Here is a 14,043-nt window from a genome sequence, read left to right as displayed (position 1 = left end):
TGCTCAGAAGAAATAAAGACATTTAAAAGCAAAATCAAAGGATGAGGTAAGTGAAGGAGGACTGCACTAAGGTAAAGGAAGCTATTTAGGGGGAAAAAAAATCCTTTTCAACCCCTTTAACACTTATCTCTACTTATGTACTATTATGTAATAATGTAATAAATTATACAGTAATAGATCCATAGTATCTACATTAGGCGTGGTTAAACCCAAGGACTTGTATCCCTATTCTTTCACCCAGAATGGGTGAAGATATTGCTTTTAACACTTATCTCTACTTATGTACTACTTATGTAATAATGTAATACATTACACAGTAAGAGATCCATAGTATCTACATTAGGCGTGGTTAAACCCTAGGACTTGTGTCCCTATTATTTCACCCAGAATAGATTTAATTTATATAAAATCATTACTATTTATGTGCTGTTTAATTGATGTAAAAAACATTTCTGTATAATCAATGTTGCATTTAACTGTTCAAAAATTTGTATTTCATGTTTAATTTAAACAAAGCGCTTTAAAAAAAAAAGAAGAAAATATAATTGAACTTCGGTTGCCATGGACAACACCTACACTTTTCATTTCGCCTAGGCTTGTCAGAAAACCCTTTCCATGTATATATTTTTTTTTCACGCTGATTGTGTGGTTAGTAGATTTTTGTTTCCATGTTTGTTCTTTATCTTGGGATATGAAAATCTAACCCACATGGATTATGTAAACCAAAAGGCTTACTGTACACAGCCAGTGAAAGGTAAATGGATTAAGTTTTTTTTTTTTTCTTTTTTTTTTTAAGGGTTAAACACTAGCAGTTGTCAGCTAACAGGGGAATTGACCTCTGACCGAATCATCAGAGACGTTTGTTAAATAAAAAGGAAACTAGAAATTCGTCTCCTGTTCTGTAAAACAAATTCTCTATTTACATGTCATGCAAAGCTTTGCTTTACCTGTGCTATTTACATAACATTGAAATTACCATGGGAAGCAAATCAGAACTTTTGGCAGCTTTGCAATGAGCACAAGAAGAACAGGAAAATTGACTGCAACCTTCAACTCTTTGTTTGTAATAGAGAAATAATTCCATTAACCATGTATCTCCAAAAATGTCATGCCCAACTACACAATTTGCTTTGTGTTACCAGCAGACTAGAACAGGTCACTTCCTGTCACCTTTCTATATTTAAAAAATAACCTTACTGCTGCCGCCTAGATTTGTTTAGTGCTGACTAGCACAGAGCTGGTAGTGTTTGCAACCTCTTGAGATGGCCCATTGGGCCATCTCAACATAACTGTCTGACCAAACAACGATGGGCCTTGTACGTGGAAAAACATCTTCCTAAAGACCTGTGCACACTGGTTTTTATGTGTGTTGGAACTGCTCCTCTCCCTATCAGGCTAGGATTACGAAAGCAACTTAGAAACAGGTCACCTGCAGGTCAAACGCACCTATTAACCTGCTGTGATTTCAGAAGTGTCTGATACTGATATCAGATTCAAGCTGAAGCAAACAAAAAGCCCTAAAGACTGAAGAAACCTTGGTGAGCAGCAGTGTAACTTGTGTACTTGTGTTGCATACACACGGTCACACAAATCTTGTCGGAAATTCCGACCGTCAAGAAAGCGGTGATGTACAAGACGTACAATGAGCCGAGATCAATGAAGTTCATAAGGCAGTTCGACTCTTCTGCTTGATTCTGAGCATGCATGTTTTTTTGCCCGTCGTAATTGCATACAGACAAGCGGATTTTCCGATAGGAACTTTTTCCGTTGGGAAAAATAGAGAGCCTGCTCTCAATCTTTTGTTGGCGGAAATTCCAACAGCAAAAGTCAGATGGAGCATACACACGGTCGGATTTTCCGACCAAAAGCTCACATCGGACTTTTCTTCTTAGAATTTACGATCGTAAGTACGCTGCATAAGGCTTCTTCAATTGTGTCTTGTGGGATATCTGGTAAAAAGCCAAAGTAGGATACATTTTTTTATCCCACCGTTTTAAACATATATCTGACTATACTGTACTTCTGATTATTTGAAAATGAGGTAAAGGTCAGTACAACACAAAAACATATTTTTTAATCATTCATAAGGGATACAGGATCAGAAGCAATTCTGAGACAACTGGGTTATACTGCTGACTATCAGAGAATTAGCAAACAAAAAAAAAGCCATTGGTCATCCAGGTATAACCCCCTTTAAATCCCATCATTCTTCAGTTATTTGCTAGTGTTCTGGAGAATGGACGTGCATTATTTATCTTCAGAGAATAGCAAACCCATTTCATAAATGTTTGTTTTTGTTTCAAGAACTTTTATTACTTCAATCAAGATTCTTAGCTTCAGAGCTATCAGGGCAAATATTGCAGCTTTCCAGATCAGCTGATCCTCAGCAACGTCTGAGAGGCTGTATCTGGACCCTGCCTGGATGAAGACATGGAGCCTGCCTGTAATGTGACCTTTGGGGGCTGGGTTTGGCTTGTAGTGCTCTTCACACACCTAGTGTAATATATAAGTTAGTTGTAGAGTGCTTTATAGGTCAGAGCTATTGTCTACCCACTGGTGCAATCCTGCCCATGAAGAGTCCTTTGGGAGTATGCCTTCCTGAGGCGTTTGACTGAATTATGGCATGTTTTACTGGGTCCTGCCTTGGCACCCTTGCAACTGTGTTTGTTTGCAACAGGGCCCCCTTCAGACTGTCATGCTCTAAGGGGTTGGATTGCTTTTCTCTCAGCTAACTTCTCTCAGGGGGAGAGATTTTTTGCTCACAGGAAATCTGACGGAAATGCACTGCAACACTATTTAATGTGTCAGATGTGCCCTAGATAATATAACTACGCCACACTGGTCTTGGTCTCTGACTCAAGGCTCCAAATGTCCCCCCCCCTAAAGAAACAAGGGAAGGTGAGGTAAACTGAGATCTATTCTCTGCACTGTTCATAGGGTTCCTTACTTCCTTAAAACAGCTCAGAATGGACAGAGCTGAGCTGTACAAAACCAATTGTCAATATCTGCTTATGTGCAAAGCCATGTATAGTCATAATATATGCACAAAATGCAAGTTTCAGGTGAGGAATCTATTGATGATTTAAACTCAAAATATAAAAAAATGCAACAAACCTAGTTTAACAGGATCAGTGTCAAATAGTATATTTTGTAACACATGATATTCATATTTGAAAGAAAGGTTTAAAACTGGTGATTTTTTTTCAAGTCGGGGGATGCAGTAGCCCGGAGTGAATGTTTCCAATGCATCCCTAACCACAGTAATCTGCAATGCTAGTCCTCTCCTCTTGGATCCCAATGGACTCGATCCAGCACTGTGAATTTTATACAGGTAGAGTTGTAATTAAGATGTATTGCCCCATGTCACATAATTGGTTAACAGGGGCCCCTTGAAGACGTTAATTTACGAAACGTATGTCGGCGGCGCAGCCTGGTCACGTGCACTCCCTACATCACATCCGGCAATCTGGCTTGAGCTTTTGACTGGTGGAACGCACGCCATTGTGGAAGTTGAGGAACCACAAGTGCTTTTCCTTCGAGTCTGCAGCCCCTTTTTAATGTATGCGGCCATTTGGCCTTTGTTCTGTTTTTATTCTTTTAAGTTCTGTTTTTTCATTCCATGTTCCATCTCTGAAACTGAGGTTTTGAGCCAATACCCACATCTCCTGTTTATGGCTAAGTGTGCAGGCACGCTCCTGCTAAGCACATGATATATTTTTCTAATCAAAAAGATCCATTGAGTCTGGTAAGCACATTCCCCTCCTGTGCACTTTGGGTGTCGTATCCTTGCATATGGTGAAGGAACAAGTTTGCACTTTCTGGATAACAATCCTTTTACTGCAAGATTTTGTGTTTGTTGGTGAATGGATTTTGGAATTTAATCACAGCATTTGGGATTTTTTTTCTACTATTGGGACTATTTTTATCTTTCTTGCTTTATATATTTTCCTTAGAAAGAGTCAAATACTTTTTTTGGATTTATATTATTTGCGGAATACTTTATGGTGGTTAGACTTAAAGATTTATTATCACTAATTGTACAACACTGTTCCAATTCACTTGGGTGAATTCCATGATCTGTGTTTTTTTAACTTTATTTTTATTTATTATTTAATATTTATGAGTGTTTTTTATAATCACTTTATAGCGCCCTCCTTTTCACTTATCACTTTATGACAATGACGCATGTGGTTTACGTTTTAGAATGCCCATGCGGTCTTCAATATATATAAAGAACAAAAAGACCTTGGAAAAACGGATCTTAGAGCATATCTATAATATTGAAATAGATTATATATAGTGTATCTTTGCACTATAGGAAGGTTCAAACAGAGACCCATGGTTTCTTCAATTTTGGGGTATAGAGACAGTTAGAGCCTTGGAGAGTTGTTAACCGAGTGAGATCAATTTCATGGAAAGAAACGAAATGAATTTATAATATGGAAGCTTTATGCCCTGAAGGCCTGAATGTAGAACTGGATATTTACTGTTGTATTAGTGATAGTTAAGCCACACCCAAAATGTATATTTTTTGGTTGCCATTGGATTTTCAATTTCACCCCTTTTTGAAATATTACCCTGTGGTTTACAATATAATTTGTGGGGGAATTTTTATTGTTTAATTTTTATATACATTGTTACCGATTTTTTTTTTTTAGTTTGATCTTTAGGAATTTTATTGATTAGAAGGGGTGTTTTTTAGGCTATTTTTACATATATATTTAGTTTTTATTAATGTGTATTTTATATACATTTTTAGTAGGTGATATTTGTATTGTGCCAGGAGTGTATCATTACATTGTAGAGGAATGTGAGGATTAAAGATTATTATATGAATTTATGCGCCATTTAACATTATTATATGCATTACATACAGTTCATCATAATTGGATATTGAAACAAATTCGTTTTTTTTATAAATCATTTAAAGTATAGTAAGGAGGATTTAGATGGATAGATCCTGTTTTATAGTGCAAGATTGAGGGTTTATAGAGAGCTATTGTTTACTGACAGTATCTATTGATCCATGGTCTGATCCAAGCCATCCTTGCAGAAATTGGGAACTACAGATAAAATCCATGTGGGTGCAGCACTTGGTATCCCCTTAACAAAGTCAACACAGACTGAAACATGTAGGGGTGGAGCCTACTTGCTGTGAGCCGAGGTCTGAAGCGGTTCAGGGTGAGCCTTGTTGAACTTTGTGAGCTGGGTAGGAACAGAGTGGCTGGCGGTTTGTGTCTGCTCCTGTGTATTGCCAGTTTGGAGGCTCTTTTGGAGTATCTATGGAAGTATACAGTAATTTTACTTTATAATGTAAGTATAATTTATTGGTGTATAATAAAGAGTGTGGTGACTCTGTTACACGATGTGAGTCTGCTTCTATCCATCCATCCATGCGGGGTCTTTGTGGAGCTATTGCTGCGGTTTTAGAGGCTGTTGAATTGCCCTAATTAGAAGAAGGAGATCCAAGCCCTGTCAGCCTAATCATTAATAAGATAGGCAAATATTTTTTGTGAGGGAGAGTCCAAATAATGGGTGAAGAAGGTGAAGTCACCATTATCTGAAGATTCACCGGGTGCCTCTTGGCATTACATTCATTACATTGAAAACATATTTTTTTTCATCATTTTTTAAAATGTTTTTATCACACAAATATTGTGGATGAGACACTTGGACATTATTTAATCTAGTCACGTTAGTGGTGAAGCACAATTGACAACACTGCTTATTTTGTAGCACTTTATTTAGCTATTTTGTATTATATGTTTTGCAACATTTGTTTAATTTGAGGTTTGAGCATTGTGTTTGTGGGAGATTTATTTTTCTCACTTATAGACATATTGACACTTTGATTCGGATTATGAAGAATACAGCTGCTATATTCAATTTGCACGGTGGGGTTGTTATTTCAAACAGCGTTAAAGGATTCATTTATTGATTTCTGAGAGGGAGAGCTGTGTGCCGCTTGGTTCTCTAGACACTGCAAAGCTGCAGTCACCTTTTTTTGGTCTCTGGAGCAAGTGAGGACTTGAAATCCTGTTAAGGGACAAGTGTATGCTGGCAGCTGGATGTTTTCTTTGTTCCAGAGATTGATGGTCTGGTATATTTTTCATGCAAACAGTTTTATTGTTTGAAAATAAAGTCTGGTCACTTTTACCATGATCTTTGATAACACCCAGTGGGTGGGACGAAACCCGTTAGCTGACCGCGGGTGGTGATGTCAGATCTGGCTGGTGAGACGTTTTTGCTTTTAATGAATTTTACCATGTGAATGGATTCTATTTTATGCTTGGATTTTAAAAATAAAAAAGAATTACGCTATACTCTCTTCTACCATTTCATTACTGCACATGAGTACACCTTTGGCTACAACTAAGGACCCACATAGGAGGACTAAAAAGCCCAGGGATTGGAGATACTAACATGGGCGCAAATTACTCCTATTATGGGGATCCAGAGCAGCTGGTGAGTGAGCGGGCACACATAAGGGGAGCACAGACTGCACCTGAATTTGTTTACAGCACTGGGCACTTTTTTGCACAATGCATGTTTAATCACAAAAATTAACCGTTTCCGGACCGCACATTTACTACTGCAGGATGGCCCGGCTGCGTGAAACTGCGTACCTGTACGGTGTCTCTTGTATCGTGCATCCTGTCGGCGAACCGCTCCAGCTGTGATTGGACGTAATGTCCACTGGGACCCGCCGATTGTTGACAAGAGAAGTCCTAGACACCCTGTCAGTGTAGGAGACTTGGTCACCAGAAGAAGCTTCTGTTTCAGTCAACATACTGAAGTTCCAAGCAAATCAGTTATCCCTCCAACACTGGACCTCTCAACTGCAAAGTCAATTGATCCTGATTCAGTCAGACAATGCCACAGCAGTGCCATACATCAACCATCAGGATAAAACCAGAAGTTTTACAGTTTAAAAAGAAGCTGACCAAATTCTAAATTGGGCATAAGTTTGCATTCCAGTCCTGTCCATCATGCACCTTCTAGGTACAGAAAATTGGCAGGTGAACTTCCTCAGTCTGGAGTCAAGAGAATGGTCTCTTCACCTGGAGGTGTTTCAAAACCTCTGTCACAGGTGGGAAGCACTGGACCTGGACCCCCTGTCTTCCAGATTCAACAACAAACTGACCATGTTTATTTTTGGGTCCATGGGTTCTCTAGCCATAGCAGTGACTAATGACCTATGCCATACCTCTTCTGAAGCCCATTCATTGTTTGCTCCACAAGATCAAGATGGAGGTCATTCAGGTGATTCTCAGTGTGCTAAATTGGCCCAGGCGGATGTGATACTCAAACCTATCAGACACCTGACTAACAGCTGTGGCCTTTTCCATATAACCCAGTTCTTTTGTCAAGGATCGGTTTACCACCCTGTTGCAGTTTTCTAAATATTTTTTTTACTTTCTCTGCTTTATCCATAAAAAGTGTGACATTCTATTTAAAAATTCTGTGATTTCTCTAGGGGTTTTAACATTTGCAGGGCCATTTTCCTAGCCGTGAAAAGGGCTTATATCTAAGGTGTACCAAAAAGACTGGTCCACTAGACAATAGTAATGGATAATGTGAAGAGTTTTAAGGCTGGTTGTCTTATATCCTCTTGGATCTGAGTAACATGATATTAAATTATGTAATATAAACAAATTAATATTAATTAATATTATATATAAACAAATATAATGATTTTAAAATAAAGTTACCATTCCCATGGCCGAATAATAAAACCTATTTCAAATTTCATAATGCCATTGTTTTCCTCCCTTCCTGTAGAGGACTCAATAATTATATATATATATATATATATATATATATATATATATATATATATATATATATATATATATATATAATAAATACAGTTTAATGGGAAGATTATTATTGAAAGTAATGGTCTGGCAATACGTTAAAGCGATAAGAGCTTTCCCTGTTCTTCTCAGTAATGTTCATATTTCATTCAAGTCATTACCTTATTATTGTAAAGCTTGTTTGCATTTCTCAACAGCTGTGTTTACACTGTAATAAATGTCAGGTTCTTATTTTTTTTACCACAATTTTATTGAATAACTCTTGCAGAATTTAAAAGATAAATCCAGCCCTATCAAACAACTGGTTCTTAAACTGCTCTAAACACAGGGATACAAATAGTCTTATTTAAAGTAGCTCTAAACCCAGTTAATAAAATACTAGAAAATATTTGAGATGTAAATGTCATTTCAAAAGTTTTTAATATTTTTGAATCTGCAGCTTTTATTTTAAAAAAATACCTGTTCTTTTACTTTTTCTTTTCATTCTCTATCTGCCAACTTTTATTTTGTTGGGTTTCTCCATTCCATTTACTACATCATACTTAAGCTGACAAGTTTTGCACATGTGTGATGTAGAAGAAAATTAGTTCTGTGTAGCTGGTGTGATGCACACTATCAGTGACTCCTCCGGCGGGAGAGGTGAATCTGTCCCTCCTTTCTCCTGGATGGGGCAGGTCGGGCTTACGCCATGGTTGATATCATCTGATGTTGCCAAATTTTGCACCATGGTCAAACTTCTAACAGAGAGGCAGAGAAGCTACTTAAAGCAGAGTTCCACCCAAAAGTCGAAGCTCCGCTTGTCCACACCCAAACCCCCCTGCTGCCACATTTGGCAAATTTCGAGGGGGAGCAGATATCTGTCAAACCCAGGTATCCACCCCCACTTCAGTGCAAGATTGCCATTTCGTTGTGCAGCAATCTACAAAACTTCCGTCCCATTGCCTTCTGGGAGACACACAAGTCCCAGAAGAATGCGGGACCATTCAGAAAGTGCAGTGCAACTCGTACATGCGCAGTAGGAAACAAGTCTTCATTTCCTGTTTCCCTTAGTAAGGATGACGTCGCCTGCACCCGGGGCCGATGAATGGGTCTGCTTCAGGTGCCGACATTGCAGGCTCCCTGGACAGGTAAGTGTCCTTATATTAAAAGTTAGCAGCTACAGTATGTGTAGCTGCTGACTTTTAGCTTTTTTTTCACCCAGGCTGGAACTCCACCTTAAAAGGATTCTCTTCTGTTATGTAGTTATTTTCTAAAGTATTGCACTACAGATGTCCCTAGCTTTTGTGGATACTGTCTGAAATGTGATTATTTTACTATTGTAGGCATGAATGTATCCGGAGATACCTGGTGATCTTAAAAATCCTTGTTTAGGCACACCCAGTTATAGGGTGACAGCTGTCTTTTAGCTGCGCTCTTACATTGTCACCCTGTCCTGCATGCTCATGATGGAGAATACAAAGTGCTGAAATACGTTTTGCAGGCATGTTCCACTACAGGTACTACCACAAAGCCAACCAAAAGCAGTGACGTACAGCCTACACTGCAGTGAGTGCATGTAGACAGGAAGTGACTGAAAGATGTTGAGGATGATTGGCAGTACTATGATGGAAGGTGGATGAAATAAAGATTACAAATTGTAGCTTATGAGAATATATTATGGCAGTGCTTTAGTAAACTAGATGCCATCCGGTTAGTTTATATCTACTTTAATGAAAATGTGCAAGCAGTTGAAGTTAGACTGCCAACACCTTGTGAGTGACTGCCTCTTGGTGCATGAATGGTCTCCCTGCTGTTTGCACCTGCAGTTAAAGCATTTAATTATGCCATAGCAAACCACCTTAGCCTGAATACTGCAGCTAACAACAGATTAATATGTCTGCATATAGGTCTTCTAACTCCAAAATTAGTTGCAACAATTACAGGAGAGCAGAAAGGTTTAAAAGTTTTTTTAATTAAGTCCGGGCCAGGGTACCGTTTTTTTTTTGTTACTCACAAAACGTAGTCATTTCTTACCTTGTTGCACTAGTATCTATACTTTCCATTTCAGAAAAAGTAGTCATATTTCTTGCCTTGTTGCACCACTGTCTATACTTTTGCTTACATAAAGGAGAGGAGGACAAGGTTGTTTTGTAGCCTATATGGCAGATGGCTAGTGTTCATCACATACTGTGGTGAATACTAGCACCGCAACAGGTTGTGGCTTGGGAATTCCAGGTTGGGAAGTGTATCTGAAGCCATTTTGGGTTCCTGCTAGATACTCTTTTTTTCAATATTTTTATTGGTTTTTAAATAGATTATGCATTATCTATGTGTCTGAAGCATCGTATCAATAAACCAACAGTAATCCAGTAAATTTGATATAGCATTACTACAGGGGAGCACTATAGACATTTATTCTTTATCTGTTGCCATTATATCTCTGCAATTCATGTTTTGGTCATCGATAAAACTGAGGCCTCGTACAGACGAGAGGATATCCGCTGGAAACGGTCCGCCGGACCGTTTCCAGCGGATAAATCCTCTGGCGGATTTGGATCTGATGGCTGTACACACCATCAGATTGAAATCCCCGCGGAATACATCCGCGGTGACGTGGCCGCGCCGTCGACGCGGCGACGTGCGCGACCCTGGAAGGTAAATACTTCCACGCATGCGTCAAATCATTACGACGCATTCAAGGGATGGGAGCGGACGGACTGATCCAGTGAGTCTGTACAGACGACCGGATCAGTCCGCTGGACTGGATTCCAGCGGATAGATTTCTTAGCATGCTAAGAAATTTTTATCCGCTGGGAATCCGTCGGCTGGATTTTTATCCGCTGGGAAATGTCCGCTAGGCCGTACACACGACCGGATCTATCTGCTGGAACTAATCTGCGGATCACTTTCTTCTGGGCATGGCGTGCACGTGCACGTGAGGACGTGGCGTGCTCGTAGGTGGGGGGAGTGAAGAGCTGCGGGATTGCCGGGTATGGGGACGGACGGATCGCGCTGACAGGGAGAGGAGAGGAGACGGCAGACAGCAGCAGCCTCTGCCCGCACGCTGCCTACCTACCAGAAGGCTGGTCAGCTGGATGCCACGGACGCAATCGGCGGGAGCGGGTCATGGCGATGCACGGGCTGCCGCTACCTCGATGCACAGTGTAGCCACTCTGACACACAGCCGGCAAGGATTGGAGACGGATGGCCAGGTCCAAAGCAGTGAGCGGACTATGCAGCGGGAGGATTGAGGCAGCCAGGTCCAAAAAAGTCGGACGCCTACCTCCACCAAGATCTGCTCCCGGATGCCTGCACCCCCCCCAGGTATAAGCACAGAAGACAGAGGCACGGAGGTAAGGTAGGGGAAACCCCCAGTGGGAGAGGAGAAGGTGAGCGGAAAAAAAATATCAATGCAGTAAAAAGATCTGGAATTACTCTGCTGTTACCTAAGTATTTGGAAAGCAAAAGTGTGTTATGGTACTTCTTGGCTGTGATTAAAAACTGAACATAAGTATTAACTGACAAAACATTAGATCGATATAAGTAAATCCAAAAAGCACTTAGCACTTTAAAGCATTTCATTCTGAGGTTCTGAGGGAAGATTTGGTGTACGGCAAGGACCCGGTGGAAAACCTGGAATATGGCAGGGGGTGAGGAGGTGGAGAGGGGACTCTAAGGAACAGAGGTAACGCAAATTTAAAAAAATCCTGTGATAACAAGAGACAACCCCTCCCCCCCCCCTATAAAGTCCTCTGCAAGGTATATAAATGGAATGAGATGGTATGATATATATTATCCAGTATATGAGCATTGGGGACAAAATGGTTGGAGTAGAGGAGAATTTCAAGATAACCAGCGAGACAGTGTTAAATCACATGGAAGTCAGCTGCTACTATCGGTAACCGGCTAATCAGGCTATTAGGCTATTAGCTGGGTGGACTACCTGTACCCCCCCCCCCTTCCTTCGTCTTTTTGAAATACCCAGAATAGATCAGGCATATAAGGGTAGATTCAAAAATAACATATCTCTTCCTATCTCTTTGGATTACCCGGGATAAAAAAAAGGGGGTGGACAAGGACATATTAACCAATGGAATGGGACCACCTACTCGTTAATTGGGAATAGGCAAAAACTGCGGAAAATAGCCTGGTCTCCTCTTCTTGTTTTTTTTTTTGTTGTTTTTTCTGCTTTTTTTTAGCTTGGGCATATAATCCTAAAGGGGGTCCATTTCCTTGAACCTTCAGGGTCCATTTGAGCCCGCGGACTGAGGATAATTATAATTCCCCCTCCCTTGGAAAATCCCAGGTGCCATCAGGCCTGGATCCTCCTTGTTCTCCCTCTGGAGACCCCCCCCCCTCCTCACAGGACTGGTTAAAAATTGAAAGGGGAGGGAGACCTGAAGGCAGCTAGAACACAATATTAAATAAAAATTAGAAATCTCCAGGATATTCGGTCCAGGAGTGTGGTATTCTGACAACTCCGACTGAAATAAAGTGGGGGGAGGAAAGGAGGGGAGAAAAGGGAGAAGGGAAAAAAATAAAAAAAAATAAAAAAAAATCAAATATACCCCAGAAACCCGGGTCCGACTTAGTCTGACACCCCAAATTGGTTTTAATTCACTAATCTAAGCTTTGCACCAATAAGAGGTCAAGCTGGGGAAGAGAATTAGAAAGAAGGAGTCTAACATGAGCAGGATGACGAGTAGATCAACAAAAGGGGGACCTTCAACTACTCCGAGTAATACAACAGCAACAAGCTCAATAAGGCCATTTGTGACCAGAGGGGAAAGTCCGCGAGCCCCTGGTACCCAGGGAATAACAAAGCAACAACAAATGAATAAAGCAAAGAAGACCGAAAATAAGAAACCCCAGAGCGATACTTCCAGGGAAATATCCATAGAGGAAGGACCTACAGGGAGTGGACTGGAAAGCAGCAGGATGGAGGATCGAAGCGTAGACACTCAATCCCCCTCTAAAGGAGAAATGGCAGAGATGCTGTTAAGACTGGAAAACGTAATAAAAGCCGAAATACAGAACCTGCGGACCGATTTTGGCCATATGCTCTCCAGATTGGAAACAGCAGAGGAACAAATAGAGAAACAAGTACAGGAAGCCAATACATTAAAAGCCCAGATTGACCAGATTCAATTACAACAAAGACATATTCTCTATAAATTAGAGGATCAGGAAAACAGAAATCGGAGACAAAATTTGAGGATAAGGTCCATACCAGAGAAAAGGGGTGAGGACCTCAGGATAATAACGCAGATGATATTTAATCCAATACTGGAAAGAACTGCAGATAACCCAATCAGGATTGAAAGGGTTCATAGAGTAGGAAATCCGAAAAGAGTGACCTCTGAGCGACCAAGAGATGTCATAATAAGGTTCCGATTCTACGAAGAAAAAGAAGCAATCTGGAAGAAGTTGAGGGGACAACCCCCGATAGTGTTTGAAGGGATGGATTTGCAGATATTCACCGATGTGGCCCCAGAAACTTTGGCAAGGAGATGGTTGCTAAAACCACTCCTAAAACAGATGTTGGATTCGAATATCAAGTATAATTGGGGTTTCCCTGCCTGCTTAATTGGAACAAAAGAGGGGAGATCAGCGACACTGAGATTCCCAGAGGACTTGAGTGAATTCTGTAGGAAATTAGAAATTCAGGTCCCTGACATACCGGGTTGGGGGTAGGGGAGGGAGGGGAAAGTGGAAGCCCCCCCCCCACTTTCTTTTTTCCCTCTCCTTCACCTTGTTATTATTTCTCTTCTCTTGGAGTCACCTTGTGGGCCCCTCCTGAGGCCCCCGGTTTCTCGCTATACTTGTATTTTCTTTTTGGCCTGGGGCCCCTGTACCCCCCCCCCTGTCCCGGGTAGATAACCCGGGAGAGGGAGAGGCAATCTCAGACCCCACCTAGAGCAAATCTGAACCAAGACATGGAAAATGGTTCAGAGGTCTTAAATAGGCCAAATTGGGAGGGTGGGAGGGAGGGAGGGGAAGGGAGAGGAGGGGGGAGAGAGGGAGGGGAGGGAGGGAAGAGAGGGGGGATGGGGGGAGGGAAGAGAGGGGGGGCGGGGGAAGGGAAGATACCCTATCTCACCAAAACAATCAGAAGAAAGCGTAACCTGAAGAAAAGAAAAATGTTAGACCTAGACTTGGGGAAGAAAGCAGGGAGGAAAAGGATAAAAAACACCAAAGATGCCAGTAATTAAATGTCTATCATACAACGTAAAAGGCCTCAATAGCC

The 14,043-nt window shown here is 40.9% G+C and overlaps 1 protein-coding gene across 1 annotated transcript in view; it reads left to right on the top strand.

Annotated features, from left to right (window-relative positions):
- Positions 1–14,043, top strand: part of SLC25A21 (solute carrier family 25 member 21) — a 397,660-nt gene that overhangs the window by 284,209 nt on the left and 99,408 nt on the right. The gene's annotated exons all lie outside the window — the stretch shown is intronic.

The sequence above is a fragment of the Rana temporaria genome, chromosome 13 (genome assembly GCF_905171775.1).
Source record: "Rana temporaria chromosome 13, aRanTem1.1, whole genome shotgun sequence".
Classification (NCBI taxonomy): Eukaryota; Metazoa; Chordata; class Amphibia; order Anura; family Ranidae; genus Rana; species Rana temporaria.
The sequence above is the reverse complement of the archived record's forward strand: the minus strand, read 5'-3'. Positions and strand labels throughout refer to the sequence as shown.